Source organism: Culex pipiens, chromosome 2 (assembly GCF_016801865.2).
Source record: "Culex pipiens pallens isolate TS chromosome 2, TS_CPP_V2, whole genome shotgun sequence".
Lineage (NCBI taxonomy): Eukaryota > Metazoa > Arthropoda > Insecta > Diptera > Culicidae > Culex > Culex pipiens.
The window spans coordinates 71,619,257-71,646,027 of record NC_068938.1 but is presented as its reverse complement, the minus strand read 5'-3'; the positions used below and the strand labels follow the sequence as shown (position 1 = coordinate 71,646,027).

At 36.5% G+C, this 26,771-nt stretch overlaps 1 protein-coding gene and 1 long non-coding RNA gene across 2 annotated transcripts in view; one reads left to right on the top strand and one right to left on the bottom strand.

The window, feature by feature from the left end:
* Nucleotides 1-26,771, top strand: part of LOC120422401 (uncharacterized) — a 726,749-nt gene that overhangs the window by 472,298 nt on the left and 227,680 nt on the right. The gene's annotated exons all lie outside the window — the stretch shown is intronic.
* LOC120422426 (uncharacterized) lies at nucleotides 2,616-4,021 on the bottom strand. Its single transcript, XR_005606131.2, has 3 exons — nucleotides 3,832-4,021; nucleotides 2,970-3,285; nucleotides 2,616-2,899 (listed from the first exon to the last, which is right to left on the bottom strand). It is a non-coding gene; the product is annotated as an uncharacterized LOC120422426 (long non-coding RNA).

Here is a 26,771-nt window from a genome sequence, read left to right as displayed (position 1 = left end):
ACATGTTACAATAATAATTCTCGTTTTACATGTTTTGTTCTGTTTTAGAGTAATGGTTTTACATTTGCGAATAGATTATGTTCGAGACCGGTACGTATTTTGATTTGCTTGTTCCGTTTTCAGTGTTAAAAAAGCGATTTTCTACGCTTAGGTGAGCCACGTAATGATCTATTGTTTCTTGACATTTTTGTTTTGAGATAACTGCAAGAAGTTTATACTTTTCTTTTAGAACTGTCAGAAACTTTGGAATTTCGTCAAGATAAATTATTGGGCACGCTTCCGACGTAAGACTGCTAGACAAATCAAGTAAATCGATCCAAATTAATGGTCCGTAAGAAATTGTTGAATTCTTTAGTGTTTTGCATGCATAGCATGGAAACGGTGGAGGTTGTAATGCTTCACAAATAGCGTCAATAATATTATTTTGCGAGTTTTTAATGATCGAAATCATCTTCTGATGGATTTTCTTAGAAAAGTCACAAGTTATGCAATTTTCGGTGATAGAGATCGAGTTGAAATTTATAAAGTGCGGTACTATCGAGTCTACCAGTGCAGCACAATCAATTGTTGTTACCTTGGATTGGTAGTTAAATTTTCCGCAGAAAATGTGACGGGCAAGGTTGTTGCGCACTTTAGTTTTTCCTAAAGCGGTTGGTTCATTTGCAATTTGTTTAAGTGATTCAGTGAAAACGTTTAGGTGATTAATGCGTTTGTATGCCAACAAGCTCACATAAATAGTTGCATCCAAAGCGCAAGTGTTGATTATTTCATACTTCCGACGATCTTCTGTAAACAGCTTGTGTTGGTGTAGGAAGGCAACAGAAATACTGTCACTCTTAACTGTCGGTTTTATGTAAAACCGAGTACAAGCCTTGTTTTTCCAGTTTTCTAAGTTAGTTGGTTCTCCATCCTCCATTACTGAATCTGTTTTAACCTGGAATAATGAATTAAAATAATTTTTGTTGGTTAATAAGTAAAGCAAATATGTCATAAGCGATCTAATCTAATCTAATCTAATCAGAACCTAGCGCAGCCAATCTTTCGAAGGGATCCTGGAGAGTGCCTTAGGTTAGATGACGCCTGGATCCCTCCTGTCATTTATTAACATTTGTAGTGCGCCATTGCATTAGAATGCATTGAAACATCACAAGCGTTAAAGCGGCCAGGCCTACTGCGTAATGCCGTATCGCAGAGATGACTCGTAATTGGGTTGAGTTTGAGCACTGAGTGTTCGAACAACAACACAATTCTGAATCGACAGGGGAGGAAGAAGCGTGGGGACACACCACCATACGCTCCGTGATTTGGTTGTATTCGTTGGGAGCACCATGCTAAGAAGGTTTGGTACTCCGGGACCCTCTGGGATGGGACATTGTATTTCCACGAATGCCCTGGACACTATTTGAGAAAAACGCATTTGAAGTTTGTCCCACACATAAGGCTACGTGTTAAGTTTCACGAAAAAACTGGATTTCTTCGTGATTTCTAGAACAAAATACTGGATGTTATAGGCTTTTCTGAAAGATCACACGATTTTGAACCAAATTGCATCGATAACTCTAAAGCGATGAAAAAGCATATGGGACATTTATGCGATCAGGGGCAGTGTAGAAATTTTTAACAATTTTGGACTACATTTTGTTGATTATTTCACAAACTGCATATTTATATGTTTTGCATGATTTTTGTATTTTTTTTTCTTAAGGTGAAGCCGTTGATCATTTTTGAAGAAATTTAATCATCACTCTGAAATGCTCTGTATAGACTTTTAAAAGTCGCATGGGTTCCCTGCACTTTTGCCACTAGTGAACAACAAAACCATCCCCCCCCAAATCCCCACGGGACTGTATGGGCGTAGCCTTGGAGCACAGTGTGGAAATTTACTTTCTCAGATATTTTTGGTTGTACCGGGCAGCAATCAAATTGTCTAAGAATATTGAATTGCCCATTGTGGCACCCCCTACAGCGTGGTGCAGACCCGTTATGCTATGCTATGCTATGCACTCTGAAATGCTCTGTATAGAATTCAATTTAACGAATTTCTGCACCAAAATGAATCAGCATGTACAGCACATGCTGTTGTTGCCTTCTTGAAGCTACTGAAAGTTTTTTTGGTCTAAATCAAATGTGTTTCAAAATTGATAAAATTTTGTGGTACAATCATTGACGTCCTATTTCAAAATATTGATAGAGACGCAAAATGTATATCTTTGAACTAAAAATCATGGCAATGATGGAAGTCTTCACGTTAATTGAAACTTCAGTCTTATGATAAACATTAAATCTTAAATTATGAAATTTGATTAAAGTTTGCCCGCGTTTGAGGGGGGAATGAAGTTCATAAAAATTAGCCAAGGGGAGAATGGAACGAAAAAGGTTAAGAAACACTGCTGTAGAGCGAATAATCTGATCTTTTCAAAAATAGCGATGATGATATGATAGATATTGGAGGCAATTAAATTAATTTCAAAGCTTATTGAAATTGTATCGATAAATGTGGGGGAGATAGATGTAGATTTTATCGATAAATGTAGGGGAGATATGGATAGAGTCATAAAATAAGTTTTTCTCATATTAAATTGAAATGCTGGTTCCAAGAACTTGAGTCGTGTCAAGTCAGTTGTAGCACACAACGTTTTATTTACTTTTCATGTATTTTTGTACATCATTTATAGTTAAAACACATACTGATTTGATTTATCGCTTCTTGTTTTTCCGAGATTTTTTCTTAGGGCCCTTTTTTTGCGGGAGGCGACTCATACTTAAACTGCATAATAATGATCCGGCTTTGCTTTTTCAAATGTCTCAGTGCCTTTTTTCTCGAGGTGTATTCATATCGTTCAATGAATATGCAAAGTGCCCATTCCATTATTAACACGTCACAAATGAGGTTCGTATACTGAAAATATAAATTTTGTGTAGATATCAAAATTTTAACCAAAAAGTAACAAAAAAAAAGGAAAGTTTACCTTTCCAGCTTCTGACAACGGATCAACAACGAGTTGTTTTTCAAGATATCTTGCCATCATTTCTTTTTGATTTTCTGTTACTACATTTTCGATGATTTCCCAATTAGGCAGCTTAGCATCTACTTCTTCTTCATTGTCAGTGTCTGTATCGCTGTCATCTTCTACTAAGTCTTGAGGTTCGCAGTTGGCTTTCTTAGCACTTGGTCTCAAGAAACTATCATATGTTTCTTTGTGCTTGGAGAACAGATCTTCGATTTTATGTTTATATTTATCGTACGTTGATAATATTTCCGTAACCGAAATGTCTATCAGCTGTCTGAAAAATGATTAAAATTAAATAATTTTCCATAATTAGGTTTTTATGCCTTCCTGTGTTCGACAAAAAAGTTTCGAATACTATTTGGTATACTGGTTATAATTGAAAAACAACTATAATCAGCTAAGAGCTAAACTCTTAGTTTCAGATGACAAAAATGACAAATATCATAAAGGTTTTTTTTCATCTGAAAATAATCTAAGTACTACAAAAACAGACGATAATAACTTGGGAATAACATGTTTTGTTACTGAATTATATCACCAACAATTCTTTCAGCTGTGTGTTGCATCATAATCCATTTTGGAACAATTCTTTCTTTAACTAAGCCACTAACAAGAGTAAGAAAAATTTAAAGAAAACTTACGTTAAACGATGAATAACAAAACTTGTTGCCAATAACATAAAATGTTATTGGCCTCCAAAGTTATTTCCGTCTGCTCGGGATTTATTAAAATATTTTTTTAATTGTATAGAAAGCATTATTTTTTTTATAATTTACATATAACATTGTCGAAAACAGTAAGACAAATAGATAAAACATACTTCTTTTCAACTACATCGTAGGCTAATTGCCTTTCCAGACCGTCTGCCACTGCTTCATACACAAGGGCCGTACTTTCCATTGCGATAAGAACAGGATCGTTTGTTGTTAAAGTTAGCTGAAAACATAAATGAATCATAAATTTGCAACAGTTTGTTGTTTTAATGCCAATTGAAAAACTTATGTTTTAACAATTTGTCGTCGTCATCCATAAAGTACGTTACGCTATGGGGGGAAGGAGGTTTTACAAGTGGGAGAGGGTTCATGAGATTGTGTCGTTAATGAAACTTCTTCAATTTGAGATATGCTATGTTAAATTGTCCGAAGAATCCAATATACATATTTTCAGACATAGGCTCTTTGATCCCGCGACCTCCAAAACCGCATTTCATGTTTGCATACGATCTTCGATGCCGTGGAGTTACGTTTTTTTGAAAAATGTTTTTTTTTCGAAAATGGCATTTTTATGACCACCTTTTCCCTGAAATTACATGTCTCTATTTTTGTACATTTTTTTTTGATGAAAATATTAAAAAAAAGTATGTACACCCCTTGCGCAGATATTTTTTCTGAATCCTCTGAAGTTTTTTCTTCTTGGTTAAGCAACAGCTTGTTCAGTTCGGCACAGCATAAAGCATGGCAGGTCTGAAAATTTGTTTATAAATTAACAGTTTATTCTTGAGACAAAGTCTAGAATTCCTCTTTATAAATGGATGAAATCTTGTCTTATTTAAATAAAAAAAATCACCTTAAAATTACCTCATTCATGTTTATAATGTGATGGTTTGTGAGGGAAAATAATAAGTTAAGATTTTGCAGCATTTGGAGTAATTTTCCATTTTTTTCAAAAAAAAAAATGAAAATATCCAAGATTTTTTGCAGTCTTCTTGTGATGACACGAAGGCTACCTTTGTCTACCTTTGTCGGAGATGCTGTATCATGAGCAAAAAGTGATTTCTGACATCCTGAGGGCATGTCGGGCAAGTCAGAAGTAAAAATATTGTTTTCGATTGGACCCAAAAGCCAGCAAGTTTTGGTATTCTGGACATTGCTTGAATACCTAAATGCCGTGCTTTAATTTTTTAGGAATCCCACGCCCTTGAAATATCAGATTTTCGTATTCGTGTGGTCTCCCACATACATGATTTTTGGTATTATTTCATGGTATTTTACCATCCAAGGCAACCAAGGGCACGTTTTGGTCGCTGTTATTTGAAAAAGTAATACAAAAATTTGGTATTTTCATGCCATTTTTCAGCGCAGCAGATGAACTTATGCAATGCTCCATATGCAACAAAATCAACTCACCTGATGATTCCATATTGTTCTTAGTTATATTCTTCGTCACATCGAATGCATGTTAAGTTCTTGAAGCCTCAAAAAAAAATAATAACTAGATTGAAAAATAAATTTTATTAAAATGAAACTGAATTCAAGGTTACCAAACATTCTATAAAACTATCAATTGTCTCGTTAATCAAAGTATTTGGTTGTCCTGACATAAAGAAATTTCATCGATTTTACAAATTTTCTTATTAGTAAATCAATCATTTTAAAAATCATCTTCACTATTTTTGGCATGTCATTTTAGCGCTAAATTCGTCAAAACTTGCCCATAGTTTCAGAGGAATTTGATAAAATATTGTAACACCAAAATAATACAAAAATTGTGTATCCTGACTTTTATTTTTTCCACAATTTCAAGTCATCTCTTTAGAAGCTGTATCAATAATTTTAAAAATCAAGTTTGTAATCAGGTTGTCAGATAAATCTGGGAATGCCAGATTAAAGATTCACCCTTTGCAGTGCCAGATACTGACAGTTTTTGCCAGGATTTCCACTTTATGCCAATTTTGAACATCTTTTTCAAAAAAAATGAACGAATTTATTTGAAAATAAAATAAAATAGTTAGTGTTTTTCATACAGAAAATGCAAATGCAACAGTTTTGAGGCCGAACCATTTGAATTCTACAAACTTTCGAATTAACTTGTTTCCTCCCTTCCCTTCACCATTCAGAACTGTTAAATTTTTGTCTGCCAGATTTATCCAGATTTTTAATCAATGCCTTGCCAGATTATTCAAATTTTGACCCGGAAACCCTGTTTGTAATTTTCAGTTTTCAACGAAAGGCTTCGCAATTTGGAAGAATTTGATAAAATACTGTTATACTAAAAAGATACCAAAATTACGTATCACATTTTTTTTTCAAATCAGTCAAGGATGCCTATTTGGGATTGGGAGTATTGGGACACTCGAGTAATGGAGATTTATCAACAAATAACTATGTTTATGTTAATATTTTGAAAGATTTACAATTTTTTTTTGCATTTTTTAAAAGCATTTGTTATGGAACTTTTCAAAGCAATCATATTTTCATGACCTTTTTTTGGCAATATGTACGGCATGAGTTTCTGAACAGAAATTAGTATTAGGTTTTTGTCAAACACATTTCGTATGTTTCATCACAAAATTTGCATAGTGCATCGGGAAGTGGGAATAACAGAGAGAATACCATTTCAGTAACAAAATCATGTTATTGAAAAAAAAAATATAATATTGTCAGTTATTTTCAGTACGATTTTTCTGTTATTATCTGAGTTATTATAACAGCTAGAGGGTGACGAGCGGGAATTCCCGGGAAAAAATTCCCGGGAAATCGACCATTTTGGACCTCTTGATTCCCGGAAAATTCGATCGAAACTCCCGGGAAATTTTGAACTTTTAAATATTGAAGCAAAATTTTATGAACTATTCAGAAAAACAATTGAATAATTCAAAATGTTCAAGTTATAATAAACCAAAAATCAAACCATCCACATTAACGACCCCCGGGTCTTTTGTGGTCTCTATTGCAAGTTTCTGCTCGAACCAAGGAGTCCGAAGGATTGAATGGGGAGAGCACCCAAACCTCTTTCTACTCGAAGGAACCTTCCACCCATGTGTTTGAACTGACGACCTTTGGATTGCGAGTCCAACCGCCGCCAGCGATTTCATCGGAGTAGGCTTGGTTTGCTGTGTTATTTGTACTTATGGCATGGAGACGACTCCTACACCTGGAATGACTTAACGGCCTAACAACCAAGGCCGGGACCGACATTTTACTTCCTCATCCGATGGAAGGTTGGAGCAGATGGGAATCCAACCCAGAATCATCCGCTTACAAAGCGGATAGCGTAACCATTCGGCCACGCACTGCCACCAATGCTTCTCTAATCTTCTTATTCAGAAAGTGTTAACTTTAACTTGACAAAAACCCCAAAAACTCTTATTGAGAGAAGCCAAATAGTGTGGTCCGCAAAATTTACTTAAAACATATTTAGCAGTTACAACTAATGCGTCCATCCCGGGAATTCCCGGGACAAAAATCCCGGGATTTTCCAAAACCGGAAATTCCCGAATCCCGGGATTTTCTATAATTTGTCCCGGGAATTCCCGGGACAAATTTTGGTCTGGAAATTCAGATTTGGTTGTGAAAATAGTAGAACAATAAAATGAATTAAAATTTGTGTTCAGCAAATCTCAGCATTAAATTGGCATTTTAGGAAAAAAATATTATAATTTTAATTAACAGGTCCGCAAAATGCCTAGCGCTTTAATTTTTTTCTTTTTTATTTTATTTTTTTTAAAGACTGGATATATTTACGTATATTTTCAATTTTAAATTAAAAAAAAAACAATCTCATATCAAATTATTTATAATCAAACACCGGCATCAGGGCCGGTAATTTGTAAAATATGTTTTATATAAAACAATGAATTCAAAACTTATCTTAAATTTTACATTGACTGGTATCATTTTATTTATTGTCGTTTCTTGTTTTTTAGATATAAAATATTTTTTTAGGCTTTTTTGTCATGTCATATAAAAATATATATAAAAGTAAAAAATATATAAAAGAATTCCAGAGTTTTTTTTGAATAGGTCCTATAAACATATAGAAGACAAAAACTTATTGGACATTTTCAAAAAAAAAAACTCAAGAATTATGTAATTTGATTCGCAAATAAAAAAAATCATACTGGAATTAAAAATAGTCGTTGATGTAAAATCCTAAACACAAAAAGACAAAAAAAAATAATTTCTTTTAGGCTATTTTAAAACTGTCGTCTCCCGGGCAGACGGTAATAACTAAATTTATGGCATTTCAATAACAAATACTGTTAAAATAACAAAAAATGTTATGGAATCTTCTTGAAAAATCCATTTTTGCATAAGAGTTTAATAACAGTTTATGTTATCATAACAAAATTTGTTATTGGTATGATATTGGTTGAAAGCCAAAACAATATGGGAATAACATTTTTTGTTATGGAACAATAACTCTAACTGTTATTGGGATGATCGGATTAGTTGTTAAAATAACAAAAAAGAATAACAAAGATTTGTTCGAAGAATAACTAAAAATGTTATAAGTCTGTTATTACAATAAAAATCCAATAACAAAAAAAATCATAACGGCGAATAACAAAACTTTTTATAAATAACATAAATTGTTATTGGCCTAGTATTTTCAAATATCAAAAAATGTTATTCCCACGTTATTTCCGTCTGCTCGGGCTTTGTTTAGATTGAAGTGAGGATTATCACCATTTGATATTATTAAGCTAATTCTATGATTTTGAGCTTGAAAACATAACACAAATATAATGAAACATAGATTTTATTACTGATTCAAAAATTTCCCGGGATCCCGGGAATTCCCGGGATTCCTAAAATATTTTTCCCGTTTCCCGGGAAATTTAATACCCGGGAAAATTGGACGCCCTAGTTACAACCCAGAAATGAAATCTAATGTTTTGTTTCAAATATTATTCTTTTAATTATTTCTTAGAGATAAAAGCTTTTTCAAGTCAAGTTCAATTTCCGTATCTTTTCTCGAGCATAGCATAGCAATCCTCATAATCTAGTTTTGTTGTGAACATTCGGGTTATCCTGATAAATGTAAATATTTCTTCAATGAATATTTACAGTTGACAACAACAAATAAATCAAGTTTAAAAAAAGCTTATCAAACCAATCTATAGTCATTTGTTGGTACAATGTCACCCCTTGGCTCAAAGTCACCCCATATTATATTAGTTTTGTGCAATCTAGTTTTCCTTGGCTTGAAATTGCCTAATGCAGGAGTTTTTTTTTTATATTTATGTATACACAATGTACTTAAGTCACTTGACTTAAGCTTAATCCGGCTAAGTCAGTCCCGTAAATCGCTTTATATAATTCTGCTACATGTAAGTACAATTTAAAAGGTTTTATCCCTTATTCCCGAATCCCACTTTCCCGAATCCCATATCCCCGAAAATCATTTCCCCAAAAATTCCACATTCCCGAAAATCATTTCTCCGAAAGTGCCATTTCCCCGAAAATCATTTTCCCGAAATTTCCACATCCCCGAAAATCATTTTCCCGAAAATTCCATATCCCCGAATGTCATTTACCTGAATGGCCATTTTACCGAATTGTCGTTTTCCCGAATTTACATATACCCGAATGGTTATTTCACCGAAAGTTGCATTTTCCCGAATGATATTAACTTAGATATAAACTAAATTGTTTTTTAGGGATATTTTTACAAAAGTATGACCTTAATATTAATTTCTCCTACGTGTGTTTTTAAATATGAAAAAAAATAACCGTAGAAGGCCATTCATAAACCACGCGGAAACTTAGAGAAAGCGGGGTTTTGAGATCATCCACGTTTAATAAAAAAGATTTTTTGTATGGGCAATTTTCAGCAAAGCACATTTCCAAAACGGTATCCACGTGGTAAGGATTGCACAGCAACGATATCTTTAAGCGACGACTCGAAGCGTAGGAATCAGTTTTTTCTAGATTTTGTTTAACTTTTTTGTTAAATCTAAATAGTTGATTATTGAATTACAAAATTCTTTTTTTTAATATTTCATCACCGCCATTTTGGGTTTAAAATTACTAAATCACTTTAAAGTAGTTTAGGGGTTATTACCCGAAGTGAACTTTTGACAAAGCCTTTGGATAACCGAGTCTGGACTGTATTTTGATTTTCAACTAAATGCAAAAAAGCGAAATGATCAATGTATCAAATCGACGCTGTCGTGCTATCTTGTCATTTGTCCCTTTTTGACGTTCTGAGAAAAAAGCGTGTTAGTGTTTGACCTTTAATAAACGAAAAATAGAGCAAACAATAACAAACACTTTTTATTTGGTTGACCATTCTGTGCATTGTCCTGAAATTTGTTTGAATTTGGTTGCTGAGGTCCCGAGTTATAATTACAAACGTTCACGGTAGTCGGACATGTACGTGTGTCAATCGCATTCTAATCTGAAACCTCTTTGGCCAGTTGTCGCACTTACAGCAATTTTCAGAGTGTGTCAAGTTAGCACGAGACGACATTTTTCGGTTTTTATTGAATATCTCAGAATTGAAATCGAATTTTGGGTATCTATGTAGGTCAAAAGATGAGGCATTGTGAGCTGCACAAAATGGCTTTCTTAATTCAATTTGGCCCAAATCTACGTACGACAAGTTAGCTGGACTGCGACGAAATGAGAAAAATAGGCAAATGTATTGAGCGGCACGCAGCTATTTAGATTTGTTCATTAGAAATATGTACCTGCTCAAGATGTTCTCCTTCTCTACATCATTTGTCATAGTCGGAGTTTTTGTTGGATTCGGCGAAGTCAGTTCTTTTTGAAAGTTGGAAAATATTCAAAATTTAAGTGAAGCTGGAATAAAACGCTCGTAAAAAACTCGGAATTTATGAACGTTCAATTGTGAACATGATACTTCATTGATCGCCACTTCCCCGCACCCGGTCAGGCGGGTATGCCCGTTGTCCAGAACCGCGCGCGCGGTTCTGGGCAACGGGCATACCCGCCTGACCGGGTTCGGGGAAGTGGCGTTCGGGAAAATGGTCGTTCGAGGATATGATCATTCGGGAAAATGATTTTCGGGGATGTGGAAAATTAGGGGAAGTGGCCATTCGGGAAAATGGTTTTTAGGGGAAGTCGCCATTCGGGGATATGGCCATTCGGGGAAATGGATTGTTCGGGGAAATGATTTTCGGGGAAATGATTTTCGGGTAAATGGCATTTCGGGAAAGTGTCTTTTCGGAGATGTGGCATTCGGGGAAATGTCTTTTCGGGAATGTGGGTTTCGGGGAAATGTCATAGATTCATTTAAAACCATAAACAGTTACCGTTTAGAGTTAAAACATTGAAACTTTGAACATTTCCTACGCATTTTAATGCGATTTCCCTTTAATTTCTACTCAAAATACTATAACTGACCGTATTCAAAATTCAAAAGGTTGATATAGTTCCTCAAAATAATGAGGCTACTTAAATTAACGTTTCATCGAATAAGTATGAATGAATTGTAACTGAATTCATTGAAAAGAAACATATTTATTACTTTTCTTTTTAATTTTTTGGCACTTTGGGCACAGGAAAAAAAACTCCCGGGTCCTGGGAATTCCCGGGAAATGGCCAAATTCAACTCTCGATTCCCGGGAAATTGAAAATCTCGAAAATCGTCACCCTCTAATAACAGCTAATCTGAGGTATTGATCTTCACGTTTTATTATGAGTTATTAAATCGTATCAACATTTGTTATTCTTGAGTTATTTCCACCTCCTCGGGGCCCAGTCATCCCACATATTCGGAACGGTTTACAGATCGCAACACGCATCACGTACTTGTTATCGTTTCGAAGATACCAGTGCTGTTAAACGTTAATCAACGTTAACAACTCCGTTAATCGTTAAAAATAACGTGAAAGCGAACGAAGCCTACGTTGATCTTAACGTGAACGTGGACGGAGTACGTTAATTAACGTCGTTAATTAACGCGACGCACTAAATTTTAGCACGGAAAAACATTCAAAATGGCGACATCTGAAATCTGACTTTTGAACTTTGTATGGCTATTTGTATGGAAACTATGAGGGCACTAAATGTGGGGTATAGGGCACTAAATAGCACTAAATGAGCACTAAATTTTAGCACGGAAAAACATTCAAAATGGCGACATTTGAAATCTGACTTTTGAACTTTGTATGGCAATTTGTACGGAAACTATGAGGGCACTAAATGTGGGGTATAGGGCACTAAATAGCACTAAATGAGCACTAAATGAGCACTAAATTTTAGCATGGAACAACATTCAAAATGGCGACATCTGAAATCTGACTTTTGAACTTTGTATGGCGATTTGTATGGAAACTATGAGGGCACTAAATGTGGGGTATAGGGCACTAAATAGCACTAAATGAGCACTAAATTTTAGCACGGAAAAACATTCAAAATGGCGACATTTGAAATCTGACTTTTGAACTTTGTATGGCGATTTGTACGGAAACTATGAGGGCACTAAATGTGGGGTATAGGGCACTAAATAGCACTAAATGAGCACTGAAAAACATTCAAAATGGCGACATCTGAAATTTGACTTTTGAACTTTGTATGGCGATTTGTATGGAAACTATGAGGGCACTAAATGTGGGGTATAGGGCACTAAATAGCACTAAATGAGCACTAAATTTTAGCACTGAATTTTAGCACTGAAAAACATTCAAAATGGCGGCATGTAAAATCTTACTTTTGAACTTTGTATGGCGATTTGTATGGAAACAATGAGGGCACTAAATGTGGGGTATAGGGCACTAAATAGCACTAAATGAGCACTAAATTTTAGCACTGAAAAACATTCAAAATGGCGACATCTGAAATTTGACTTTTAAACTTTGTATGGCGATTTGTATGGAAACTATGAGGGCACTAAATGTGGGGTATAGGGCACTAAATAGCACTAAGAGAGCACTAAATTTTAGCACTGAAAAACATTCAAAATGGCGACATCTGAAATCTGACTTTTGAACTTTGTATGGCGATTTGTATGGAAACTATGAGGGCACTAAATGTGGGGTCTAGGGCACTAAATAGCACTAAATGAGCACTAAATTTTAGCTTTGAAAAACATTCAAAATGGCGACATCTGAAGTATGACTTTTGAACTTTGTATGGCGATTTGTATGGAAAATATGAGGGCACTAAATGTGGGGTATAGGGCACTAAATAGCACTAAATGAGCACTGAAAAACATTCAAAATGGCGACATCTGAAATTTGACTTTTAAACATTGTATGGCGATTTGTATGGAAACTATGAGGGCACTAAATGTGGGGTATAGGGCACTAAATAGCACTAAATGAGCACTAAATTTTAGCACTGAATTTTAGCACTGAAAAACATTCAAAATGGCGACATGTGAAATCTTACTTTTGAACTTTGTATGGCGATTTGTATGGAAACTATGAGGGCACTAAATGTGGAGTATAGGGCACTAAATAGCACTAAATGAGCACTAAATTTTAGCACTGAAAAACATTCAAAATGGCGACATCTGAAATCTGACTTTTGAACTTTGTATGGCGATTTGTATGGAAACAATGAGGGCACTAAATGTGGGGTATACGGCACTAAATAGCACTAAATGAGCACTAAATTTTAGCACTGAATTTTAGCACTGAAAAACATTTAAAATGGCGATATGTGAAATCTTACTTTTGAACTTTGTATGGCGATTTGTATGGAAACAATGAGGGCACTAAATGTGGAGTATAGGGCACTAAATAGCACTAAATGAGCACTAAATTTTAGCACTGAAAAACATTCAAAATGGCGACATCTGAAATTTGACTTTTAAACTTTGTATGGCGATTTGTATGGAAACTATGAGGGCACTAAATGTGGGGTATAGGGCACTAAATAGCACTAAATGAGCACTAAATTTTAGCACTGAATTTTAGCACTGAAAAACATTTAAAATGGCGACATGTGAAATCTTACTTTTGAACTTTGTATGGCGATTTGTATGGAAACAATGAGGGCACTAAATGTGGGGTATAGGGCACTAAATAGCACTAAATGAGCACTAAATTTTAGCACTGAAAAACATTCAAAATGGCGACATCTGAAATTTGACTTTTAAACTTTGTATGGCGATTTGTATGGAAACTATGAGGGCACTAAATGTGGGGTATAGGGCACTAAATAGCACTAAATGAGCACTGAAAAACATTCAAAATGGCGACATCTGAAGTATGACTTTTGAACTTTGTATGGCGATTTGTATGGAAACTATGAGGGCACTAAATGTGAGGTCTAGGGCACTAAATAGCACTAAATGAGCACTAAATTTTAGCTTTGAAAAACATTCAAAATGGCGACATCTGAAGTATGACTTTTGAACATTGTATGGCGATTTGTATGGAAAATATGAGGGCACTAAATGTGTGGTATAGGGCACTAAATAGCACTAAATGAGCACTAAATTTTAGCACTGAAAAACATTCAAAATGGCGACATCTGAAATTTGACTGTTGAAATTTGTATTGCGATTTGTATGGAAACTATGAGGGCACTAAATGTGGGGTATAGGGCACTAAATAGCACTAAATGAGCACTAAATTTTAGCACTGAAAAACATTCAAAATGGCGACATCTGAAATCTGACTTTTAAACTTTGTATGGCGATTTGTATGGAAACAATGAGGGCACTAAATGTGGGGTATAAGGCACTAAATAGCACTAAATGTGCACTAAATTTTAGCACTGAAAAACATTCAAAATGGCGACATCTGAAATTTGACTTTTAAACTTTGTATGGCGATTTGTATGGAAACTATGAGGGCACTAAATGTGGGGAAGAGGGCATCAAATAGCACTAAATGTGCACTAAATTTTAGCACTGAAAAACATTCAAAATGGCGACATCTGAAATTTGACTGTTGAAATTTGTATTGCGATTTGTATGGAAACTATGAGGGCACTAAATGTGGGGTATAGGGCACTAAATAGCACTAAATGAGCACTAAATTTTAGCACTGAAAAACATTCAAAATGGCGACATCTGAAATTTGACTTTTGAACTTTGTATGGCGATTTGTATGGAAACTATGAGGGCACTAAATGTGGGGTCTAGGGCACTAAATAGCACTAAATTAGCACTAAATTTTAGCACAAAGAAAAATTCAAAATGGCGACATGTGTCATCTGGCTTGTATTTCAAATTTTGTATGGCAATTTGTATGGAAACTATAAGGGCACTAAATGTGGGGTATAGGGCACTAAATAGCACTAAATGAGCACTAAATTTTAGCACAAAGAAAATTCAAAATGGCGACATGTGTCATCTGGCTTGTATTTCAAATTTTGTATGGCAATTTGTATGGAAAATATAAGGGCACTAAATGTGGGGTATAGGGCACTAAATAGCACTAAATGAGCACTAAATTTTAGCACAAAGAAAATTCAAAATGGCGACATGTGTCATCTGGCTTGTATTTCATATTTTGTATGGCAATTTGTATGGAATTTATAAGGGCACTAAATGTGGGATATAGGGCACTAAATAGCACTAAATGAGCACTAAATTTTAGCACACAGAAAAATTCAAAATGGCGACATGTGTCATCTGGCTTGTATTTCAAATTTTTGTATGGCGATTTGTATGGAAAATATAAGGGCACTAAATGTGGGGTATAGGGCACTAAATAGCACTAAATGAGCACTAAATTTTAGCACAAAGAAAATTCAAAATGGCGACATGTGTCATCTGGCTTGTATTTCAAATTTTGTATGGCAATTTGTATGGAAACTATAAGGGCACTAAATGTGGGGTATAGGGCACTAAATAGCACTAAATGAGCACTAAATTTTAGCACAAAGAAAATTCAAAATGGCGACATGTGTCATCTGGCTTGTATAGACCGTGGAGCATGTGGGGGAGGGATGTCAACGAGGAAAGACAGCGCACATGACGGGGGGTAAGCCGAGTTTTAGGGGTTTTGCGGATATTGCTTTGATGGCACTAATTGCTAAATAAATTTATTAAAACTTTATCGTGTTGCTCACGGCACGATTCACAGCCGGGGAGCGATTGTTACTGAGTATGACAGGGCAACAGCAAACGAATGGGGTTAAGTCGTTCGTTGTTGCTGAAGAGCAGGAAAGTAAGAGATTGGGAATAATTTTCATTTTATTAAAATAGTTGTTATTTCTTTATCAAATTGTCAAAATCAAAATCATATTGTTTCCTCTACAGCATTGCCTTGGCAGCAATGCGAGATTACTACTCGAAGCTAGGTGTTCGATGGCTTGATGGTTGAGTACAAACCTTTTTTACACCTTAGCTTTGATCCACCCCGGGATTCAAACTGACCACCTTTGGATTGTGAGTCCAATTGGCTATCAGCGACTCCACCGAGACCGGGGCCAACATTTACTTCCCCATGCGACAGAAGGCGTGATCAGGCAAATTTAACTGTCGGATTCGATCCGCCAGATCACTACATCATTGGTTACGGTTTAAGAGTCCGGAGTCCTGATCTTAAAGCTGGTGGTTCGTTGATAGCTGCACCCATTTCGAGTTGTTCCATTTTAGACTCAAACGACCATTAACGATGTGACAGTTTCAACGGAGATAACAAAAAGCAAAGACTGAGCTACATGCGTCTAAGAACAAACCACAGTCAATAAACGTACCAAACAGAAAAGGAAGAGTGAAATGTTGAGAACAATGTTTCGGTGAAAATCCCGACTATTGCAATTGTCAAGGGTCATGAAGAAAGATCATTTAACGTTTAACAATCCACTGGACTTGGAGAAAATGTCCTGGAGGCAATCCGAAGCCGACAACCTGGATCTGCTAAAGCTAAAAAAAGCCTGCCGACATTCTGCGTGTCCCGGTAGAACCGGAACACCGGGAGTGCGGGTAGCACTCGGAGCGGCGGTGGAAGAGCAGCAGCAGCAAAAGGATGAAACGCATGTCGTAATGGCATGGCGCATGACGAACAAACGGAAGTGTGGATTGGACAACCGAAAGCAAGCTCCGTTGAATTTAAACAAGGAGATGAATACTTGAAAACAAAACGAAGAATATGCGAATGCCATCCCAATATGAATCAGCATTGTTTAAATACCAATGGTTTCAAAAAGTGTAAATGGCCAGGCTCATAGTCAGTTACAACAAAGTTTCAGATTTAACATTCCTATAGACCAGAACCAAGTGAGTACGAGGAACATAAGGCTGGATTGTAAAAGTAGAACGAAGAAGGGGTTTAGTAACGGAGGACCACTTTTCTGTTGAGTTGACCAAACCAGTATATAGTTTGGTATTTTATCAGCCTAACAAGCTATCAGCTCTCAAAACAATGCGAGAAGACTGCATAACACAACTAGAGAAGACGTTGCAATGCAGATCTAATTTCGTTAGATGTCTATATTTGATCGGATTCGTCTATATTCGTTCAGATTGAAGGAAGTAATGCAAACGCTATATCATGAAGTCTGTACTAGAGAAGTAAATGTCAGCTGATTGGACTTTTGATTTTGTGTTGCCATAAACCGTGGATAGATCGATATATTATCTCATTTTTTTTGCTTTCCTCACCTGATTGAGGAAAGGCTATAAAACCACTCGAAAAATGAATTTCCTAATTCGACACCTAGACCAACCTTCACATATAGATTCGATTCAGAATCAACTAATGAGCAATTGTCTGTGCGGGTGTATGTTTGTGAATCCGTGCACCGAAAAACTGCATTCTATCATCTCCAGACTGGCTGAACCGATTTGGACCATTCTGGTCCCATTCGATTCGTCTTTAGGTCCTACAAGCAGACATGCATCGGCACTATGAGCTCTTTCTAACGGCACTCAGCTTGTTCTAGATGGCATTTTCGTTTAAAGCAATGTTATGCTTGTTGCTAGGTAAAAATCTCTTGTTTTTGGCTTGAATAATGTGTAGAAAACATTGGTTCATTGGAAAACACGATTTTAGCTATATTTTCATGTAAATGTTCTCTTAAGCTCTCAAGAAGAACTTCTTAAAAGCTCTTTGAGTGCAATTAAGAGTTCTTAACCTATATCTCAGTTGGGTTTCAAAAAAATCTCTCAGGGTCTTCGAGAGCCTTGAAGACAAGCGTAATTAGCGTATTCTAATCACTGGCACAACATGCTGGGTATCTTCTACGTGAAGTGCCAAACAAGTTCTTCTAAAAGAGGAGTTAGAGCGGATGCATGTCTGCCTACAAGACCCTCGGTAATATTATGAAGTTATGTAAAGTACTTCAAAAGTTGTGCTTATAAATCCATTATAATAAAAGTCCGGATTTGTAAAAAGAGTGGATTTGGTAAGAAAACCCGTTATGTTATACATTTCTAGAAAGGTACGAGTAAAAAACATTGAAGATCTGACAACCCTATCAAACGTTATAAGCACTTAAGTGTTATTTATGAACTTTTTAGAGGCCGGATCTCATATATTTCGATCAAAACGTTGTCCGGATCAATCATGCGACTTGTCGTAATCGAAAGACCTTTCCAATGAGTTCAATAGATTGCAGATCTGACAACCCTATCAAAAGTTATGAGCACTTAAGTGTTATTTACGCACTTTTTATAGGCCGGATCTCAGATAATTTGATGTAAACGTTATCTGGATATATCATGCGACCTGTCGTTGATTAGGTGATCAAAAGACCTTTGCAATGAGTTCAAAAGATTGAAGATCTGACAACCCAACCGTGCTTAAGTGTGCACGATCATATTGCGATATCCGGGAAACGGAAGCGAGTTCCCAAAATCGGGTTATAGCATCTTGTAGTGTTTGTTAAGTATTGCAAAACGTCATCATTAACTCATTTTCGACTAAAATGGTCTATGCTACAAGATAGCACACAGCAGACGACAGACGAGTCATAAACTAAGATACTAGCCTTACTTGATGATGCTCTCTTTTTCGTCAATCATCGACATAAAGATAAATTAAAACGGTTTCTAATAAAATGTGATAGGATGGCTATTGCCAGGCAGGAGTTAAATTTTTTGTTTTAAATCAATCGTAATACTATGTTAACTTCCGGTATTGTTCCGCCATATTACTCCGTCATTGGTTGCGGCTCAAGAATTTTGAGTCCGGATCTGAACGCTGCCTGCTGTACCCTTTTCGATAAGTTGCATTCCAGGCTCAACCGACCAGTGGCAGTTCCAAAGCAAATTGAAGGACTTTAATATGAATGAAGACTCGGCATGCAGCCGTGTGCATGTGTCTGCGAACAATCCGTAGTGAAACTGTCGAAAAAGAAGATTCGAATATACGTATCAAACAAAAGGCGAAAGGTAAAAAAGCTGAGAACAAGATCCATCGGTCAAGATCCATTACCACAAATACAACACCAAAAATGACACGTTTGATCGAAGCGCGGTTAGGACACCCAAGAGTAAGTTCCTTTCAAATTAAAAACAGGAGATGACCGCTCCTTTGTTAAAACACGATACCACCGTCGTGGATTGAACCATCCTCAAGGTTTTCGAAAAGTATTCACGGCAGGACTTCTCCTTTTCAATTACCGAGAGATATAACAACAACTTATCAGATGTCATACAACAAAAAGCCGTTCCTGAGTTAGAAAGACCGAAACTATGATGAAACTTAAAGCTGCTTTGTAAAAGTAGAACGAAGAAGGGGTTTGTTAAGTATCGATCAAATCACTTATCAATTGAGTTGACCAAACCAGCAAAATGAAATTTACAGGTTTTAACAGCCTTAAAAGCCATCAGTTCTCAAAACGGTGTAAGAAGACTGCAAATGATAGGTATAGACAATGCAAGGATGACTTGATACTGAGACGCTGAACTTTTTAAGGTAGATGGCATTCATCAGAATCTCTACGGATAATAACAAAAATATATTCACTGAAGTCTGTACTAGAGAAGTCGTTCTAAGCTAGATTACACAATTGTGAGCTCAACTTTTGTTCCTATACTCTTTACGATTCCCAACCTTGCTGGTTGGTGTCCCGACTGTGGGTTTACTCAGAGTCATGAATGTCAACATCCACAATTGAGGTAGCAGGGAAAAAATGGAAAATCGCCGAAAGATGCTACGTGGTGTGTGAATTGAACCTTTGGGCTTTGCGTTTTTCAGTCAGTTTTATTTTTATTTTCACAATAATCATAAGTAATCCTTTTTAAACAAACTATTATCCTAGACACGATCGCTTTATTGAAAGCCTTTTCCTTAGGCAGGACACACATCGTTGTGCACGAATAATATGCTTTTAGATGGTGCTTTAGGATTGCATACCCACCAGGGGCAATCAATTCAATATAGCAATAAGTTTTTAGATCTTTGAAATGTTACTTACCAAATGTGACGAAGTATTGAAATTCTCTTTACTTAAAAGATTGTTTAGTACTAAAAAACTCAAAAACAATGGTTTGCACATGATGACAAAGCAAAAACTTGTTTTTGAACATCGAAAAAAAAGCAACGTCAGTACTACTTAATTCCGCGACAAATCCGTCTACAACACGACACCGTGACCGGAGATTTCAACCCCCGGCAAAGACCTTTCACCCAGAACCCCCCGCGCACCCCATGTCACCCTCGCGAAGGTCGGTTACATTGAAAAACATTCCTGCAACAAGGAAAAAAAACCCCTCTCAAAGCCTCCGCTTTTCCGAAGGGTCCAAATTTGCCACACGATGACAGGTAGCAAAATGCAAATTAGGCCACCGCCGCCGCTCCTAAAAGGGGGACAGGCATTCCGGAGAGCACAACATTTGCCCGACGGCGGCCGGAACTTTGCCGGGGTGAAACTTGTTGAACCTGGCCCCCCCCAAAACATCGTGCCAGAAGCAGCCGTGGCGGAATCATCAGTCAGTTTGAGAAAACAGATTTACTGTTTTGGACGGAATAAGGCGAAGTGGAGGGGTTGGGGTGAAAAGGGACAAACAAACACCCGTACCCGTAGAAGGATTTGAATAATTTGAGCTTGTATCAGCGGACGATGGGGAGAGGCGGCTGAAGTCTTCATCAAGCACGTTGGTTCCTGTGCCGGGGAGTGATAGCAAATTCAATAGTTTTCTTTGCATATTTTGAGCAAATCATGGGATAAGCACTTCCGGGCATATCCGGGATATATTTTGCTTACTAACAGGGACGATATTGGCGTCTCTAAGCGAATCTGGTTTGATTGAATTTGAAGACAAATTCGTTGTTGAAACTCGATCTTGTCCACATTTTCTATTCAAGTACCTACCTGAAGTTCATGGATTGGTTTGCTTAGTTTGAAATGAATTTTATTTCCATCCATTTTCTGTTTGCTTTCGTCTGTCTTCTGGCTTATGTCTTATTTCTTTTGACTTCTGGCTTCTGGTGCTTTTCTTCTAACTTCTGGCTTCTACCAACTGGCTTCTGGCTTAGCTTAAAATCAGTGTCATTTTTTTTTCTTTTTCCACTGTCTTCTAACTTCTGGTTCACAATTTTTTGGACTTCTGACATCTGACTCCTGGCTTTTGTCTTCTTGCTTCTTGCTTCTTGATTCTACCTTCTGCTATTGGTTTAGTTTGAAATAAATGTAATTTTCTTACGTTTTCTGTTTGCTTTCTCTAGCTTTCTGTCTTCTGACTTCTAGCTTAGTTTGAACCCAATTTTACTATTCTCCATCTTCTGTTTGCATTCTTTATCTTTTGCTTTTGGCTCATGTCTTTTATCTTCTGACGTCTGAATTCTGGCTCCTGCCTTTTGGTGCATTGCTACTGACTTCTGTCTTCTTGATTTTGTCTTATTGTTTCTGGCTTGCTGGCTTAAGGCTTTTTGTTTCTGCAACCTAATTAGGTATTTTCTTTTTTTCTGCTTTCTGACTTCAGAATTATGGGTTCTATCTTCTTGCTTATGGCTTCTAGCATCTGTCTTGATTTTAGATGATTTTTTTCCTCTGTTTTCTGATTGCCCTCTTTTGTCTTCTGGATTTTGTCAATTAGCTTCTGACTTCTATATTCTGCTGTCTAGCATCTATGTTCTCGATTCTCGCCTCCGTCTTCTTTTTTGGCATCTGACTTCCGGATTTTGTCATCTGACATCTAGTTTCTGGCTTCTATTTTGTTTTCTGCCTTCTGCTTTCTGACTTTAAGCTTTTAACTTCTGGCATTTAGTTTTTATTTCAATTTCTCATTGTCTCATTTTCAATTTTCATTCTTGTTTTCTGGCTTCTGGCTTTTTCTGGCTTAGTTTAAAATGAATGTCATTTTCCTCGCCTTCTTTTCTGGCTTCTTCTGACTTCTGGCTTCTGGTGCCTTCTTCCAACTGACATCTAGATGCTGTCTTCTGACCTTCAGCTTTTGGAGTCTGACTTCTTTCTTCTGACTTCTTATATTGACTGCTGGCTTTTGACTCTTGGCTTCTGGCATCTGATTTCTGCCTGTTAGCTTCTGAATTTTTATTCTAATGTTTAATTCTAATGGCTTCTGACGTTTTCTGGCTTAGTTTGAACTGAAAATCGTTTTCCCAATCTCTTCTTTTCTGACATCCGGCTTCTTCTGACGTCTGGCTTCTGGTGCCTTTTGCCTGCTCCACTTTGGGGTTCTGTTGTCTGACTGTTATGCTTCTGACTTCTATCACCTGTCTTCTTTTTTCGGACTTCTGACATTTGGCTTTGGATGCCTTCTGCTTATTGACATCTGGATTCTGTCTTCGGACATTTAGCTTCTGGATTCTGACTTCTATCTTCTGTCTCTATTCTGACTTTTGTCTTTTGTCTTCTGACTTTTGGCTTCTGACTTCTGCATTTTGGCTTATACATTCTCGCTTCTGACTTATTTCTAATATTTTCTGTTTCTGATTTTCGTTTTCGTTTCAGGCTTCTAACGTTTTCTGCCTTAGTTTGAAGCGGAAGATATTTTCTTCGTCTTCTTTTCTGGCTTCAAGCTTATTTTGACTTCGTTCTTTAATGTCTCTAATGACTTTTGGATTGTGTCTTCTGACTTTAAGCTTCTAACTTCTGACTTCTATCACTGTCTTCTTTATGACTTCTAGGTTCTGCCTTTTCAAATTTGGCTTCTATCAAAGACATAAAGTATTTTTAACGTTGCTACTTTGAATATTTCCAGAGTAGTTTTTGAAAACTACAAGTGATTTCCGATGCACATTTGATGGACGTTTTGAAAAATCACGCTTGATTTGTTTGATTATATATTAGAATGGCTCGTCGTTACACGGAAAATTAAAAAATGATCAAATCAAAAATCAATAGAACAAAGTTCTTTTGATGCCTTTTAGGCCTCAAAACAACCTCCTAAAATTTGAAAGCAATTAGTTGCGTCAACACTTTGCGCATTGCATTTCAATTTGTATGGGAATTAGTATGGAAAGCCCCCCTATCATTTTTATTTTCCACTAAAGATTTCAAACCAACACAGTAGCGTTACAATTGAGAAAATTCCCTAAAGCTTTCACGAAGAAAGTTTGGTGCTATCTTGCTCATGTCAAAAGATACAGCGTCCTGAAATGTGTTTTGCTCGGAAATTCCATTTTATTCCAGTTTTGAGCACGCTGTATCTTTTGACAGGAGCAAGATGGCATAATACTTTCTTCTGGAAAGTTTTAGGGAATTTTCTTAATTTTAACGCTATTGCGTTGGTTTGAAAAATTTACTGGAAAATAAAAATTATAATAATCAAAATGTAAAAAAGACGGTTTTTCCATACTAATTCCCATACAAAATTGAAATGCAATGCGTACAGTGTGGATCCAACCAATCGCTCCCAAATTTCAGGGAGTTGTATAGGGGCTTAAAAACATCCGAAAAAAACATGTTCTGAAAAATCGACCATCTCGAGTCATCCTATTGTATAGGCTATTATAATTTGTTTTTGAACGTCTGATTTTGTTTAAAATTCCGTGATTTTTTGATTTTTGTTACGTCTATTTCTGGTTTGAAATAATTTAATCTATTAACTAAGAGGTCTGTATTTTAAATGTCAGATGACTGTGTATTTTTTGATGCCCTGTTTTTGTGTTACTTTAAGACGTTTGTTTTGAATTAAATTTTAAAAAAATTAAGTGTTTCAACTTTTTAAGCTTCAAGTCTTAATTTTCCCATTTCAATTTTAGTTAAGACGTCTGTTTCTAGTTTTAACGTTTGATTCTTTTGCTACGTCTGATACCCATCCCCGCATACCCATCTCGCATCGACCTCACCAATCCGCCTGAAATTTTTAAATATATAAATTGCATCTTAGCCAAATATAAAAAAAACCGATTTAATCCCACCAGGGGTGAGATAGAGCCTTTCTTACTAAAGAATATAACTTCTTTCAATTCAAAAAATCTTATGATAAAAGCAAGGTATTATTAATGATGTGTTTTCTAAAAGAAATTGAAAACGCAATTTTCACCAATAGAATATTTTTAATCGTACAAATTCTTAATCAAACAAGCGTTTATGACAAACGCAAGCATGGCAAGCTTCCAATGCGCAAGTGACGACGCACACCGCGGTTTTGGTACGAGCCCAAAAACCGAACAAAGCAGGCGCAAAGCAAAACCGAGTTAACCGCACAGTGGGAAGCTTGACATTCAGCATCTACGAAAGTGAGTGAGTAAGAGATAGCTATTTTTACAACCGCACCACTACACACTCAATCGCAATACCTCAGGTAGATAGCCATTGGCGTCGCGAGCATTGAAAACTTTGAAAACGGTATAAAGCTTAGAAGCTTCGAAAGCTCCTATTGGAATCCAATGAACTCTGTTCAATAAAACGACACGAGAAATGAAGCCTACTTAAAGGCGATTTAAAGAGCACACGGGAAACAAATTGTTTGTACCCGGATGAATGTCCTATGTCATAAAAGTTTTTGCATAAACATTGGACAGTTATGCAAAAAACGGACAGAGCAAAAGAAACCGAAAAGCTGCGATACAGAGAATTTGCATCAAAGTTTAACGACACATGTCGCCACCTATGAACAAATAGCGTAAACCTATAATTTTTTGAAAAAAATGTGCTTTTTCCTTCATAATCAATATTTTTATAGAACTTATACCGGATTCTGATGAGAAAAATTATTTCCGACAATTTGGTATACAACTTTCCAATATTTGTTTGATTTTTCTATGAGAAAACTGTAAATTTAGAAAAAGATTGTAATTTGGACTATTTGGCTAGAAAGTCTGTCAAACATCAATAAAAATTGTTGAATATACGTTAACTCATCTGTTATCAACTATATAATTGTTTATTTCATTCCAGCAGAAAGGAATACGATTTTTGGCAAGTAACCTCATTTTGGCGCCACCTACATTTGAAACACAGTCGCGCTGCAAAACCTCAATCTTACATGTTGAAGGAAACATCGGTAGACAAGCTTCTACAAACGAGTATAAGTCGAGCCAAAACATATATGCGCCAGCATTCTCGCGCCAGTATTCGAAGCTAAACTTGACAACCTGGCGACGAAGCGTCGAAGCATCGAAAATCGATGCATTGTGATTTTTTGGCGATTTTTCCGATTAATATTCATGCTGTATCGTCTTATTTACGAAGATGAAAATGACGTCCAGCCATAAAGTAAAACCTATACCTTTCTTTAGTAAGAAAGGCAAAAAGTCTGTAACTAAGTCCAAATTAAATTAAATTTCAAAATTCTAAAAGCATCAAAAAGGCTGAAAAAGTAGCTTCTAGAAAACATCTGGGACTACCATTAAATGCTTAGAATGGTTTCGGTAAGGCAGTTTAAGACGAAAAATAGTTACTTTTTCTTTAATTGATATTATTAATTTTATCAAGGAAAATGACTGAGGAATATGTCATAACAATTCCTGAAAATTTCAGGCAGATCGGTGAGGTCCATACGACTTCCCTAACAAAGGAGTATGCCCTGTTTGTGGACTCGCTCTTAAGATGTTTGTTTCTGTTTTGACTTGTTTTGAGATGTAAGTTTTTGGTTTAAGGGTCTGTTTTTTGTTTTTTTTGACATCTGTTTCGTTTTTTATTTTCTATGATGCGTTTCTATTTATTTCTAAACAGTTAGATTTGCCCTTTTCGTATAATTTTCAGTTGATTGAATATTTACCACAAATCAAAAATTCCCTTACCCTTAATCCGACCAATGAATTTTCCCCCCCTTGCTGCAACCGTGTCATTTCGTTCCGGTGTAGTAATTCACAGTTCCGCTCCAGTTACCACCGGGAGGATTATGTCGACTACTACATTTTACTACACATTACGAGCCCTTATCTGCTGACTGCCAGCCAAGCAAAAATCCGCTTCACTGCTTCACTTTACGAGTGTCCAGTCCCCGCACAGCCCAGAGGGGCATGCCTTCGTCCGATCCGTCCGTCCACGGGCGGCCATAAGTGTGGAAAATAAACCGTACTCTCTAATATGGCCAATTCCGGACATCAATAAAACAGCGTTTCCTATCAACAATTCGTTTTTATCGTTGTACAATGCCCGCCCTTTTGGTAACGACAAAAAATGAATGTTGTAATACGCTCTCTGCTCATCCCGTAGACCGACCATCGACGGACAGGACACCCTTGTTCCGGCGGAAAGGGACGACCACGGCGCAGTCAGTCAATGCTTTTGATGGCTTGATGGTCAGCCGACCAAACAAGTAGAGGGGAAAAAAAGGAACGGATTTTAAGCGTCTCTTTTCTGTCATAATTTTTTAGCGTCCGTCCGGAAAGTGCTTCCGCCTTTTTTCCCCGTCCAATTCATAAAAACTTGTCCGCTGGCGATGGCAATGATGGGTCATCCGGAATGTTCTTTGTTTGCCAATTTCGTACTAAACATATGAGGACAGTTGTCGATGGTCATCAATTCCTTATCCCCGGAGGCTGTTTGAGGGGGACAAGTTGAACACAATGGGAGTAGAATTTGAAGGGCAAAATTAATGAACCTAATTTGTGCTGAAAACATTCCACCTCGGGAATCGAACTCACCACCTTCAGATTATACAAAACAATATGCTTTACTCGTGTTGTTCCAGAAGTTCATTTTGATCAAAGTCGATTGACAATTTCTGACCACGCAATTGCTACCCCAAGATATGAAATATTCGTCCAAGAATCGTTCCAAAAAAAGGCAACATCTGTTTGTGCACTTC